The sequence below is a fragment of the Ovis aries genome, chromosome 3 (assembly GCF_016772045.2).
Source record: "Ovis aries strain OAR_USU_Benz2616 breed Rambouillet chromosome 3, ARS-UI_Ramb_v3.0, whole genome shotgun sequence".
NCBI classification, from domain to species: Eukaryota; Metazoa; Chordata; class Mammalia; order Artiodactyla; family Bovidae; genus Ovis; species Ovis aries.
Genome location: NC_056056.1, coordinates 183,559,443 through 183,573,122, shown reverse-complemented (window position 1 = coordinate 183,573,122; position 13,680 = coordinate 183,559,443). Strand labels below are relative to the sequence as shown.

At 39.3% G+C, this 13,680-nt stretch overlaps 1 long non-coding RNA gene across 1 annotated transcript; it reads right to left on the bottom strand.

The window, feature by feature from the left end:
* Window positions 1-2,141: 2,141 nt before the first annotated feature.
* On the bottom strand, window positions 2,142-11,322 carry LOC121818961 (uncharacterized). Its single transcript, XR_006059029.2, has 4 exons — window positions 11,245-11,322; window positions 5,688-6,779; window positions 5,418-5,463; window positions 2,142-5,321 (listed from the first exon to the last, which is right to left on the bottom strand). It is a non-coding gene; the product is annotated as an uncharacterized LOC121818961 (long non-coding RNA).
* Between the last annotated feature and the right edge of the window lie 2,358 nt (window positions 11,323-13,680).

Below are 13,680 nucleotides of genomic sequence, written 5' to 3'. Positions count from 1 at the left end.
ATGGCATAAACAATAGAGTTTATCTCACAGTTCCGAAGACTAGACTCCAACATCAAGGTATCAGCAAGACTGTTTACTTCCAAGAACTGTGAGAGAGACTGCTCATCTGTTCTGATGGTTTGTTGACGCTCCGATATTTCTTTCTGGTAGAAATATAGTCTCACCTGCTTTTGTGTTTACTTGGTGTTCTCCCTGTGTGCGTGTTCTGTATTTGTAAGGACACAAGTCATATTGGATTAGAGTGTACCTAATGCCTTCATTTTGACTTGGTTACCTCTATAGAGACCATATTTCCAAACAAGGCCATATTCTGAGGCAGAGAGCATTAGGACTCAACATATAAAATTTGGAAGAGACACAATTCAACCTATAATGATAACGCAGGTACAGGACCTTCAGTTCAGTTCAGTCCAGTTGCTCAGTCGTTTCTGACTCTTCAAGATCCTAAGGACTCCAGCACACCAGGCTTCCCTGTCCATTACCATCTCCCAGAGCTTGCTCAAACTCATGTCCATCGAGTCAGTGATGCCATCCATCCATGTCATCCTCTGTCATCTTCTCCTCCTGCCTTCAATCTTTCCAGCATCAGGGTCTTTTCTAATGAGTCAGTTCTTCACATCAGGTGGCCAAAGTATTGGAGCTTCAGCTTAAGCGTTAGTCCTTCCAATGAATATTCAGGATTGATTTCCTTAAGGATTGATTGGTTTGATCTCCTTGCACTCTAAGGGACTCTCAAGAGTCTTCTCCAGCACTGCAAGTCAATTCTTTGGCACTCAGCCTTTTTTATGGTCCAACTCTCAGATCTATACCTGACTACTGGAAAAGCCATAAGTTTGACTATAGGGACATTTGTTGGCAAAGTGATGTCTGCTTTTTCATATACTGTCTAGGTTTATCATAGCCTTTCTTCCAAGGAGCAAGAGTCTTTTAATTTCAAAGCTGCAGTTACCATCTGCAGTGATTTTGGAGCCCAAGTAAAGAAAATCTGTCACTACTTCCACCTTTTCCTCTTCTATTTGCCATGATGTGATGGGACTGGATGCCATGATCTTTGCTTTTTGAATGTTGAGTTTCAAGTCAGCATTTTCACTCTCCTCTTTCACCCTCATCATTTTCTGCCATTAGAGTGGTATCATCTGTATATCTCAGGCTGTTGATATTTCTCCCAGCAGTCTTGATTCCAGCTTGTGATTCATCCAGCTTGGCATTTCCCATGATGTACTCTTCATAGAAGTTAAAAAACCAGGGTAACAATATACAGCCTTGTTGCAGTCCTTTCCCAATTTTGAACTAATCAGTTGTTCCATGTCCGGTTCTAACTATTCTTCTTGACCTGCATATAGGCTTCTCAGTCTCTTTAAGAATTTTTCACGGTTTGTGGTGATCCACGCAGTCAAAGGCTTTAGCATAGTCAATGTAGCAGAAGTATATGGTTTTCTGGATTTCTGTTGCTTTTTCTATGATCCAATGTATGTTGACAATTTAATCTCTGCTTCCTGTGCCTCTTCAAAACCAAGCTTGAACATCTGGAAGTTCTTGTTTCAGGTACTGCTGAAGCCTAGCTCAAAGGATTTTGAGTATTATCTTGCTAGCATGTGAAATGAGTGCAATTGTGCAATAGTTTGAAATTTATTTGGCATTGTCTTTCTTTAGAATTAGAATGAAAACTGAACTTTTCTAGTTCTGTGGTCACTCATATAGTAACCAGGAACATGCAAATTCACAGAGACAGAAAGTAAAATAGAGGTTACCAGGGGCTGGGGACAGAGGAGAATGGGTAGCTATTGTTTAATGGGTAAGGATTTTCAATTTAGGATGATAAAAATGTTCTAGAAAAGAATGGTGGTTGTACAATATTATGAGTACGATTAATGCTACTGATTCTACAATTAAAAATAGCAAATTTTATGTTATGTACATTTTATCACAATAAAATGCAGACAATCATTACTATCTCTATAAATTTATATATAATGTAAGCTTCTCCTTCATTTTGTGGTAGAAACATTAAAGCAATGATTCTTCAATAATTGAGATTAAAAGAATTTCAAATATCACTTATATTAGAGAAGAAAACACCAAAAAAGAGAAAAGCCCCCCATACTTTTAAAAATGATTAATAAAATGTACTCCATAACATGTACTTATTTTTTTATTTTATGCATATGAACATAAATGTTACAAAAATTTAAAATATATATGTAATATATATTTGTGGGAAATGACATATATCATGTGAAAGAAAAGTTACGTGACAAAAAGTAAGTAACTTTCAGGGAAGATTACAAATTATCTTAAACAACTTAGAAAATTCACAGTTTCCTGAACTTTAACAGCATCAACAAGGACCATTTAGTGGAAGGATATGGTTAGATGTTGTCTAATGATCTCTGTTCATTTCCAAGGCAAACCATTCAATATCACAGTAATCCAAGTATATGCCCAGACCAGTAATACTGAAGAAACTGAAGTTGAACCGTTCTGTGAAGACCTACAAGACCTTTGAGAACTAACACCGCCAAAAGATGTCCTTTTCATTATAGGGGACTGGAATGCAAAAGTAGGAAGTCAAGAAACACCTGGAGTAACAGGCAAATTTGGCCTTGGAATGCGGAATGAAGCAGGGCAAAGACTAATAGTTTCGCCAAGAAAATGCACTGGTCATAGCAAACACCCTCTTCCAACAACACAAGAGAAGACTCTACACATGGACATCACCAGATGGTCAACACCAAAATCAGATTGATTATATTCTTTGCCGGCAAAGATGGAGAAGCTCTATACAGTCAACCAAAACAAGAACAGGAGCTGACTGTGGCTCAGATCATGAACTCCTTATTACCAAATTCAGACTTAAATTGAAGAAAGTAGGGAAAACCAGTAGACCATTCAAGTATGACCTAAATCAAATCCCTTATGATTATACAGTGGAAGTGAGAAATAGATTTAAGGGCCTAGATCTGATAGAGTGCCTGATGGACTATGGAATGAGGTTCGTGACATTGTACAGGACACAAGGATCAAGACCATCCCCATGGAAAAGAAATGCAAAAATGCAAAATGGCTGTCTGGGGAGGCCTTACAAATAGCTGTGAAAAGAACAGAGGAGAAAAGCAAAGGAGCAAAGGAAAGATATAAGTATCTGAATGCAGAGTTCCAAAGAATAGCAAGAAGAGATAAGAAAGCCTTCTTCAGCAATCAATGCAAAGAAATAGAGGAAAAGAACAGAATGGGAAAGACTAGAGATCTCTTCAAGAAAATTAGAAATACCAAGGGAATATTTCATGCAAAGATGGGCTCGATAAGGACAGAAATGATATGGACCTAACAGAAGTAGAAGATATTAGAAGAGGTGGCAAGAATACACAGAAGAACTGTACAAAAAAGATCTTCACAACCCGGATAATCATGATGGTGTGATCACTCATTTAGAGCCAGACATCCTGGAATGTGAAGTCAAGTGGGCCTTAGAAAGCATCACTATGAACAAAGATAGTGGAGGTGATGGAATTCCAGTTGAGCTAGTTCAAATCCTGAAAGATGATGCTGTGAAAGTACTGCACTCAATATGCCAGCAAGTTTGGAAAACTCAGCAGTGGCCACAGGACTGGAAAAGGTCAGTTTTCATTCCAATCCAAAGAAAGGCAATGCCAAAGAATGCTCAAACCACCACACAATTGCACTCATCTCACATGCTAGTAAAGTAATGCTCAAAATTCTCCAAGCCAGGCTTCAGCAATACTGTGAAATTCCAGATGTTCAAGCAGTTTTAGAAAAGGTAGAGGAACCAGAGATCAAATTGCCAGCATCCACTGGATCATGGAAAAAGCAAGAGAGTTCCAGAAACACATCTATTTCTGCTCTATGGACTATGCCAAAGCCTTGGACTATGTGGATCACAATAAACAGTGTTAAATTCTGAGAGAGATGGGAATACCAGACCACCTGACCTGCCTCTTGAGAAACCTGTATGCAGGTCAAGAAGCAACAGTTAGAACTGGACATGGAACAACAGACTGGTTCCAAATAGGAAAAGGAGTATGTCAAGGCTATATATTGTCACCTTGCTTATTTAACTTCTATGCAGGGTACATCATTAGAAATGCTGAACTGGAAGAAACACAAGCTGGAATCAAGATTGCTGGGAGAAATATCAATAACCTCAGATATGCAGATGACACCACTCTTTTGGCAGAAAGTGAAGAGGAACTAAAAGCCTCTTGATGAAAGTGAAAAAGTTGGCTTAAAACTCAACCTTCAGAAAACTAACATCATGGCATCTAGTCCCATCACTTCATGGGAAATAGATGGGAAACAGTGGAAACAGTGTCAGACTTTATTTTTGGGTGCTCCAAAATCACTGCAGATGGTCATTGCAGCCATGAAATTAAAAGACGCTACTCCTTGGAAGAAAAGTTATGACCAAGCTATATAGCATATTCAAAAGCAGAGACATTACTTTGCCAACAAAGGTCTGTCTAGTCAAGGCAATGGTTTTTCCTGTGGTCATGTATGGATGTGAAAGTTGGACTGTGAAGAAAGTTGAGCACCGAAGAATTGATGCTTTTGAACTGTGGTGTTGGAGAAGACTCTTGAGAGTCCCTTGGACTGCAAGGAGATCCAACCAGTCCATTCTAAAGGAGATCAGCCCTGGGATTTCTTTGGAAAGAATGATGCTAAAGCTGAAACTCCAATACTTTGGTCACCTCATGCAAAGAGTTGACTCATTGGAAAAGACTCTGCTGCTGGGAGGGATTGGGGGCAGGAGGAGAAGGGGACGACCGAGGATGAGATGGCTGGATGGCATCACCGACTCGATGGATGTGAGTCTGAGTGATCTCCGGGAGTTGGTGATGGACAAGGAGGCCTGGCGTGCTGCAATTCATGGGGTCGCAAAGAGTCGGACACGATTGAGTGACTGAACTGAACTGAACTGATTTTTAGATAAGCATGTCAGATAACACCATAACAACTACGGTTAAAAGATACATAGTAACTGTCTTATAATTCTTCACGTTGTTTTATGGATGAGTTGAAATAGTCCAAAAGAAGTGTAATTCCAGATTTCAGAGTATTTTCAAAAGTCTTAAGTGTTTCATGTAATGTGAAAGTGAAGAGTATGACATGAGTGCCTGACCCAGTGGCAATAAGCTTCATTTTGACCATGAACCATGAAACAAACCTCTTTATTCAACAAACTCCATGTGAGTGCTTACACGGCACAAGCTCTGGAATCTGACAGACAATGGGGTCTTCTAGTGGCTCCATTTGAAGCTGCGTAACTTGGGAATAGTTGCTTAATTTTTCACTGCTTCAATTTCCTGTCCACAAAATGACAGTTAATAATGATCTTGTTAGAATGATTAAATAAGATAATGTATATAAGATTCTTATTTCTCAGGAGGTAAAGAATCTACCTGTAGTGCAGCAGACTAGGGTCTATCCTTGGGTTGGGAAGATCCCCTGGAGAAGGAAATGGCTAGTTGAGTATTCTTGCCTAGAGAATCCCTTGGACAGAGGAGCCTGGCAGGCTACAATCCACTGGGTAGCACAGAGTTCGACATGATGAAGTGACTAAGGCTTGCATTTTCATTTCACATATAAGATTTTTAGTACTAATGTCGGGCACAAATGAATGACATGGTATTACAAGTGATGGACTGTGTAACGGGCTGAAAATGACTTACATGGCACAAGTTGCAGTTTGAGCCTGTGGTCTGCTCACTCTAGGATCGGACAATGTTGTGGGTGTGCTACACCGGTGGCCAGATTTAAGAGGAGGAGAAGAATCTCCTGAAAACCTCTCTGTCCTCTGAGAGGAAGACAGGGTTAAGAAGAAAATGTTTAGTTCAAGGAAAAGAGGCTCAAGTAAGAAAGGAGAATAGCAATGCAATACTCAGTATACTCTACCAGTCACAATCTCTGTCTATAGTGCAATTCAATTAAAAATTTATTGTAAAAATAGAGTGAAATGTATTTGGTAATTTAAAACACACCACTAAATAACCCATGGAACCAAGCAGAAATCTTAATAAAAATTAAGAAATCTTAAACTGAGTGATAATGAAAATACCAAATATCAAAATTGGGGTGCATCTGAAGCAACAAGAAGTGAGTGGTTCTTCCCTGGTGGTCTAGCAGCTAAGACTCCATGCTCCCAGTACAGGGGGCTCACTTGATCCCTGGTCAGGGATCTAGAGCCTGCATGCTGCAATGAAGACTGAGTGTAGCCAAAATAAATTTAAAAAATAATAATAACAAATTTTAAAAAAATAAAGCAGCATGTAGAGAATTTCTTTCTTTCTTTCTTTCTTTCTTTTTTTGGTTTTATGTCTATAAAATGTCTATATCAGGAAATAGGAAAGACTGGAAATTAAGCTTAAGGAGTTTTTAAAAAATGAGCAACTGAATAAATGAAAGTAGAAGAAAGTAAACAATAAAGAGGATCTACAACATCCAAAGTTAGCAGCTTGAAAAGATTAATAAAGTAGACACCCTCTGATAAGATAAAAAAGTAAAAAAGAGGAAAACAACACATAACACTAGGATCAATAAAAGGAGGGAATGTTATCACAGACTGGCACATATTTAATCAATAAAGAGTAATTATACAAATAACTGTATGCAAATGAATTTGAAATCTTAGATCAAAAATTCAAAATTCTAGACTTCCTTGATGGTCCAATAGTTAAGATTTTGCACTTCCACTGCAAGTGGTGAGTGTTCCATCCCTGGGAAATTCCACATGCCTTGAGGCATGCCCAGAGGCATGCCCCTGCCTGCCAAAAAAAAGAGAGAGAAAAATTAAAAATTTTAGAAAAAAGATAATTTACCAAAACTTATTCAAGAAGAAATAGAAACTTAAGTAGTTCTATCACTAGTGAACGTGAACGTGAAGTCGCTCAGTCGTGCCCGACTCTTTGTGACCCCATGGACTGTAGCCTACCAGGCTCCTCTGTCCTTGGGATTTTCCAGGCAATAGTACTAGAGTGGATTGCCATTTCCTTCTCCAAGGGAACTTCCCAACCCAGGGACCAAACCCAGGTCTCCCGAATTACAGGTGGATTCTTTACCAGCTGAGCTACAAGGGAAGTCCAGAAAAAAATATGAGACCCTTTAAATTTTAAGTGCATTGTGTTAGACCTTTAAGAAATAGATCATTGCGATCATATGACTCTTCCAAGTAGTAGGAAAAGAGACAAAGCTCTTGGTAGGGAAGCTGTCAAGTGTACGCTTAAGATCTTTTCCCCCTTCTTCCAAAGGTAAGAAGGCTACAGCGGACATATATCACCTAGCCAGAGACTGTTTCTCCCTCTGTTGCACTTAGATGCAGTTATGTGAATAAGTTCTCCTCAACTGAATGTGAGCAGACAGAAGTACAATGTCCTTCCCTTAATACAGCTTGTGTCTCCACTCCACACACTTCCTACCTTTTCCTGCTGGATGAAACATGGATGTAGCTGCAGCTCTTGTTTCAACCATGCAGAGGGAACATAATCCTAAAATCTGGCTTATCCTCAAATTGGAAGAAATCTGGGTTCCTGAATGACAAGGACTGGAGCCACCTGGCAAGTTAGGACCCCTGTCCTTGACTTTAACATATTAAATGGAAAACTATATTAAAATGAAAAAGAGTCAGTTTTTTAAAAATGGAAAAGATATGTTTTTTTTAAATATCTTAAGAGAAGATATTTACTACACATATTATCCATGAAAGATTAGTATTGAAAATATATTTTAAATATCTGACAAATCAGTCAGAAAAAGACATCTTTTAAGATGGGCAAAAGCTATAAACAGTCATTGATATTGATGGTGTTCAGGACATGCTACCCCCAAATATAGCAGGTTGGCGTTCTAAATATCATAAGCTGAAAGAGTCTGAGAGAACAACAGAAGCAGAAAGATCACTTTGATTTCCTTCCTTGCCCTTCTTCCCCTAAAACAGATCATAAAATCCTTCTGTGAAAGGTCTCTCCCTATAAACAAGCATCTTTATCTCCAAAGAGGAAGGCACACTGAGAATGTAAACAAACAAGCCTTGCTAAGCTTTTCCCAGTTTACTGCACTTCCCTCATCCTCCTTAACCTCTCATATTCCCCCACAACTGTCCACTCTTCATTAAACTTACTGTAAAAATACTGTTTCTCTGAGTCTTCACTTTCTTATGAAGGCTCCCCTGTACATAAAACTTATACTAAATAAATTTGTGTGCTTTTCTTCTATTAATTTATTTTTGTCAGTTTTATTTGTAGACCCAGCTGGGGACATTAAAAAGGTTGAGGAAAACTTTTTCCTCCTCTACACTATTCAGTCAACTTATATATCTTTGTTAACCAAATATTCAACTAAATATGTATTGAATATCCACCATATTTTAGGCATTACTCTTCGTATTGGGGCTACAAAGTTCTTGTACTCCTGAACTTAAATCCCTGTAGATACGTAACTCACAAAAGTGAAGCACACAAATAGCCAATAAACATGAAAAGATTCTCATTGCTCATCAAAGCAGCAATCAGATACAATTTTAAACACATCATGGTTGCAAAATTTAAGTTAGACAATACCAAATTTGGGGAAATTTTTGAAGCAGAAGATCTCTTATATAATACTAGGGGTGGGGCACGTGATGGGGATTGTAAATTTCTAAAGCAAAACTGAAAGACATGTTGATAATATTTAGTAAACTTGAAGATGTGTTTACATTGTATCTGTATTGTATTATTTTCATCTCTAGGTATGTACTGTTCATCCAAAACAAAAAGCTGTGATAGAATGAATGTAGTATAATACCACTATGTAAAATAAAAACCACACAAAATTATTCTATGTTTTGTTTAATAATACATGCATATATTGTGAAATAATATAACATGTAATGGAATGATGAATCAACAAACTCAGAGTAATACTTAATTCTTAGAGAGAAAGGTGGGGATGTATATAAACTAAGGATTTAAATACATTGGTATAACTTTTTCCTTTGGCTGGGTAATGAGTATTTCTGTGTTTGCTGAGCTATTCTTTACATATTCTTTACATATCTTAAATATTGGAAGGAAAAAAAAGACATTGGGGAATTCCAGTGGTTGGGACTCAGTGCTTCCATCATGGGGGCCACAGGTTCAATCCCTAGTCCCACAGGTTAGTTCAATCCCTAATCCCACAGGTTCAATCCTTAGGTAACTAAGATCCCACAAACCACACAGCATGGCAAAAAAAAAGTAAATAATAAGATTGGGACTATCCCAAGTTAAATCACAATCAGAAAGGCATGATTGAAATGTCACTGTAACTAAAAAACTGAGGCTTAATGAACGGTGTTTCATTCACTCTACAGAAGGAATATTTTTAACTGTCTTGAATTGATCTGTAAGGCATAATAAAAGGGAAGCTGCAGAATAAGAAACTGTAATTCAGCTGGTAAAAAATCCACCTGCAATGCAAATTGAACCCAGTTCGATTCTTGGGTCAGAAAGATCCCCTGGAGGAGGGCATGACAACCCACCCCAGTGTTGTCACCTGGAAAATCCCTATGGACAGAGGAGCCTGGCAGGCTACAGTCAATGGGGTCGCAAAGAGTCAGACATGACTGAGCAGCTAAGCACACAGAATCTGGGAAGTATGCTAGGGAGAGGATTCTATTCCTGCTTGACTTGACTGAAAACCAGGTAATGTACTTTCAGAGTAACATCTGCATGCTCATTGATAGTAATATTTATCACAGTAAAACGACAAATATAAAAGCCAGAATCTCTATATAGAGCCTATGTACCATAATGGCTAGGATTATGTCTGTTTTGTTCACTTTGTATCCTGTGAAGACATGGTGACACGTGGCACCAAGATGAACACATAATTATTTAATGAGAGAATAGTTAAACGAATCTCTTGAGTTAGTTCAATCAACTTTGGGTATATTTAACAATTTAGTTTGTAAACTAAAGAACAGACCTTGAACTGGATGGTCCTGGCACGATAGCATGAGGAGGCTGTGCACAAGTCTGCTTGTCCTTGAAGAGTGGCAGAATTTGCATATGTGCATTTTTAGCCATGAGGATTATTTTGAGGTGAAGGTACTTGAAAAATAGCAAATGCAGGAATGCCCCTTATCTGTCTGAAGACAGATCCTCCAAAGGAAACTCAGTTGTCATAAATCTCTTCCCCAGAAGTTTCATCAGCCAGGTAACATTGACTCTTATCATAGGAGAGGATGTTAGAAGTCAACATCACACCCTGATATATTTGTTATACTATCTCTTTTAAGGATTCATTCAATTTTTCTAAAAACAATTTACTCTCCATTAAGAGGCCTAATCCTCCTTCCCTTACCTCCCTTATGACCATATGTAAAATCTCACTGCTATTTGGGATACTCAGTTTTTTCCCCTCTGATGTCTTCATGCTGATACTGATTTCAGACATGTGCAGCAGTAAATGGTAGCAAGCAGTAGCTGGAAATAAGGTCTTAGTTTCCCGGACCAGGAGTCCTAAGCACTGGAGCACAGGGGCCAGCAGTTAGGGCTAGAGTCCCTAGTCCTTGCCTGTCTAGTCCAAAACAAATTTAGGTGAGGTGGCAGAAGGTAAAGTGAGAAGTTTACTGAAAAGTACATGTGGAAAGGCAAAAGGGCAAACTCGGAAAGAGTCGCCCCTTTGGGAAGTTTAAATCCTTTATAAGGGGGGCAGTTTTCTGGGTCTTTATCTCCTTTCAGGCCAATCATCTTGCTTTGTCTCTTCCCCACCTCCCCGGTTAATTTGTCTCAGGACCCTCTCCTCAGCCAAGATTAATGTCAAAGTGAAGTCTTCTGGAAAGAACAAGACTAGTTATGGCCTGGAATTATCCTCTGACTTTTGACTTCAAGTAGCCTTTGTGTAGTGTCTCCCTTGTCCTAAAAAGGGTGGAGAGGGAGAATCCCTTAATCCTTTACTCAAATAGAGTTTTGCCTCTCTTTGTCCTTGACATGATTATAAGCTTGAGATGTTTATAAGAGACGAAGACTGGCTGTCTGCCCTATTTCTGTTGCTACTTCCCTTTAAGAGGGTAAACAGGAATCCCTCAACCTGAGCCCATCTATCTCTTAGCTCAATACTACTAAAATTAATAAATTAGTATGTCTTTTCTCCTGTTAATCTCCCTATTGTTAGTATTTCATAGATCTAGCTATCAAACATAAAAGAGTATAAAGAAAGTCTTTCCTCTCATATATTTTATCCAGGCATAATTTAATTCTTTTCACTCACCCTCCAACTTCTTTTACTCTCTTCCTCTCCTCTCTTTCCTCCTCTTCTTTCCCCTTCAAACCCAGTGCATGCTTTACATTATAATACATTTGACTTGTGATTCAGAAAATGCAAAGTAAGAGAATTTTGAAAGAGGAAGCTGTTGTTTCTGTTTCCTAATGATATACACATGAAAGACCTGAGTTTTCCGAAGTTAAACCAGTTCATTACTTAATCTTATGATTTGCTTAAAATGTTCTGAAAACAGTTTTGCTATTGGTGTATAAGCCTTTACAAAATGGTAAACTCTACGTATGTGTTTCCAGTGGAATGCCAATGGGAGGCCACAAGAACACATCAATATAATTGTTCCCTCTCTAAAACTACAATTTTTATAAGAATCATGTCCTACTCTTTGTGACCCCATGGACTATACAGTCCATGGAATTCTCCAGGACAGAATACTGGAGAGGGTAGCCTTTCCCTTCTCCAGGGGACCTTCCCAATGCAGGGATCAAACCCAGGTATCCCACATTGCAGGTGGGTTCTTTACCCACTGAGCCACAAGGGAAGCCCCAAACTACAATAGTGATTATTTTTTTAAAAAGAAAAGACTTGAATGCACAAAGAAGGGGACAACAATAAATTTCTGGAAAGCAAACACTGAAAACTAACTTAGAAAAACTGAGAAAGTGGAAATCTATAGCAACAGTATAAAAAATTGAAAATAGACATAATTTTATGAAAGAATTACCCACTAACTCAAATCCTCTCCCTAACTCAACACTGCTGGATGACCATTTGTCCCTGACTTCAGGAGAAACTCCAGAGTCTCTAGAGAGGGTAAAGAGAAAAGTCTATGGACAGGGAACAGCAGGCAGTCTGCCAACACAAGTTCATGTGCTTGATGTGTGCACAGTGAGGCCAAACAAACTGAAATGGTGGCCAGGGTTTTGAGCAGAGATAAGTCTACTACAGAGCTTAGCAAGATAAAAGCCCCAAACTTCCTGAAGGAGTTTCACAAAGCACTTTTAAAAGTCAAGTGAGGGAGGAGGGTCTCAGTGTTTGTGATTAGCTCGTGCACAGTTCTCTGATTGGTTGATGGTGAGGTAGCACAGTGCTGTCAAGGGGATTAGCATTATGAGTCCTTAGGCTCCAGGAGGCCTGGGGCTAGGGCCTCATGGTCATCAAGTAGTTAACATCTTCCATTTGTTGGGAAGGAGGTTTTTAACATCTGCAAAACAATTCAGGTATTGTGCATCAGTTCAGTTCAGTCGCTCAGTCGTGTCCGACTCTTTGTGACCCCATGAATCGCAGCACGCCAGGCCTCCCTGTCCATCACCAACTCCCGGAGTTCACTCAGACTCACGTCCATCGAGTCAGTGATGCCATCCAGCCATCTCATCCTCTGTCGTCCCCTTCTCCTCCTGCCCCTAATCCCTCCCAGCATCAAAGTCTTTTCCAATGAGTCAACACTTTGCATGAGGTGCCCAAAGTACTGGAACTTCAGCTTTAGCATCATTCCTTCCAAAGAAATCCCAGGGCTGATCTCCTTCAGAATGGACTGGTTGGATCTCCTTGCAGTCCAAGGGACTCTCAAGAGTCTTCTCCAACACCACACTTCAAAAGCATCAATTCTTCGGCACTCAGCCTTCTTCACAGTCCAACTCTCACATCCATACATGACCAGAGGAAAAACCATAGCCTTGACTAGATGGACCTTAGTCAGCAAAGTAATGTCTTTGCTTTTGAATATGCTATCTAGGTTGGTCATAACTTTTCTTCCAAGGAGTAAGCGTCTTTTAATTTCATGGCTGCAGTCACCATCTGCAGTGATTTTGGAGCCCCCCAAAATTAAGTCTGACACTGTTTCCACTGTTTCCCCATCTATTTGCCATGAAGTGATGGGACCAGATGCCATGATCTTCATTTTCTGAATGTTGAGCTTTAAGCCAGCTTTTTCACTCTCCTCTTTCACTTTCATCAAGAGGCTCTTTAGTTCCTCTTCACTTTCTGCCATAAGGGTGGTGTCATCTGCATATCTGAAGTTATTGATATTTCTCCCAGCAATCTTGATTCCAGCTTGTGTTTCTTCCAGTCCAGCGCTTCTCATGATGTACTCTGCATAGAATTTAAATAAGCAGGATGACAATATACAGCCTTGATGTACTCCTTTCCCTATTTGGAACCAGTCTGTTGTTCCATGTCCTGTTCTAACTGTTGCTTCCTGACCTGTGTACAGGTTTCTCAAGAGGCAAGTCAGGTGGTCTGGTATTCCCATCTCTTTCAGAATTTTCCACAGTTTATTGTGATCCACACAGTCCAAGGCTTTGGCATAGTCAATAATGCAGAGGTAGATGTGTTTCTGGAACTCTCTTGCTTTTTCCATGATCCAGCAGATGTTGGCAATTTGATCTCTGGTTCCTCTGCCTTTTCTAAAACCAGCTTGAACATCAG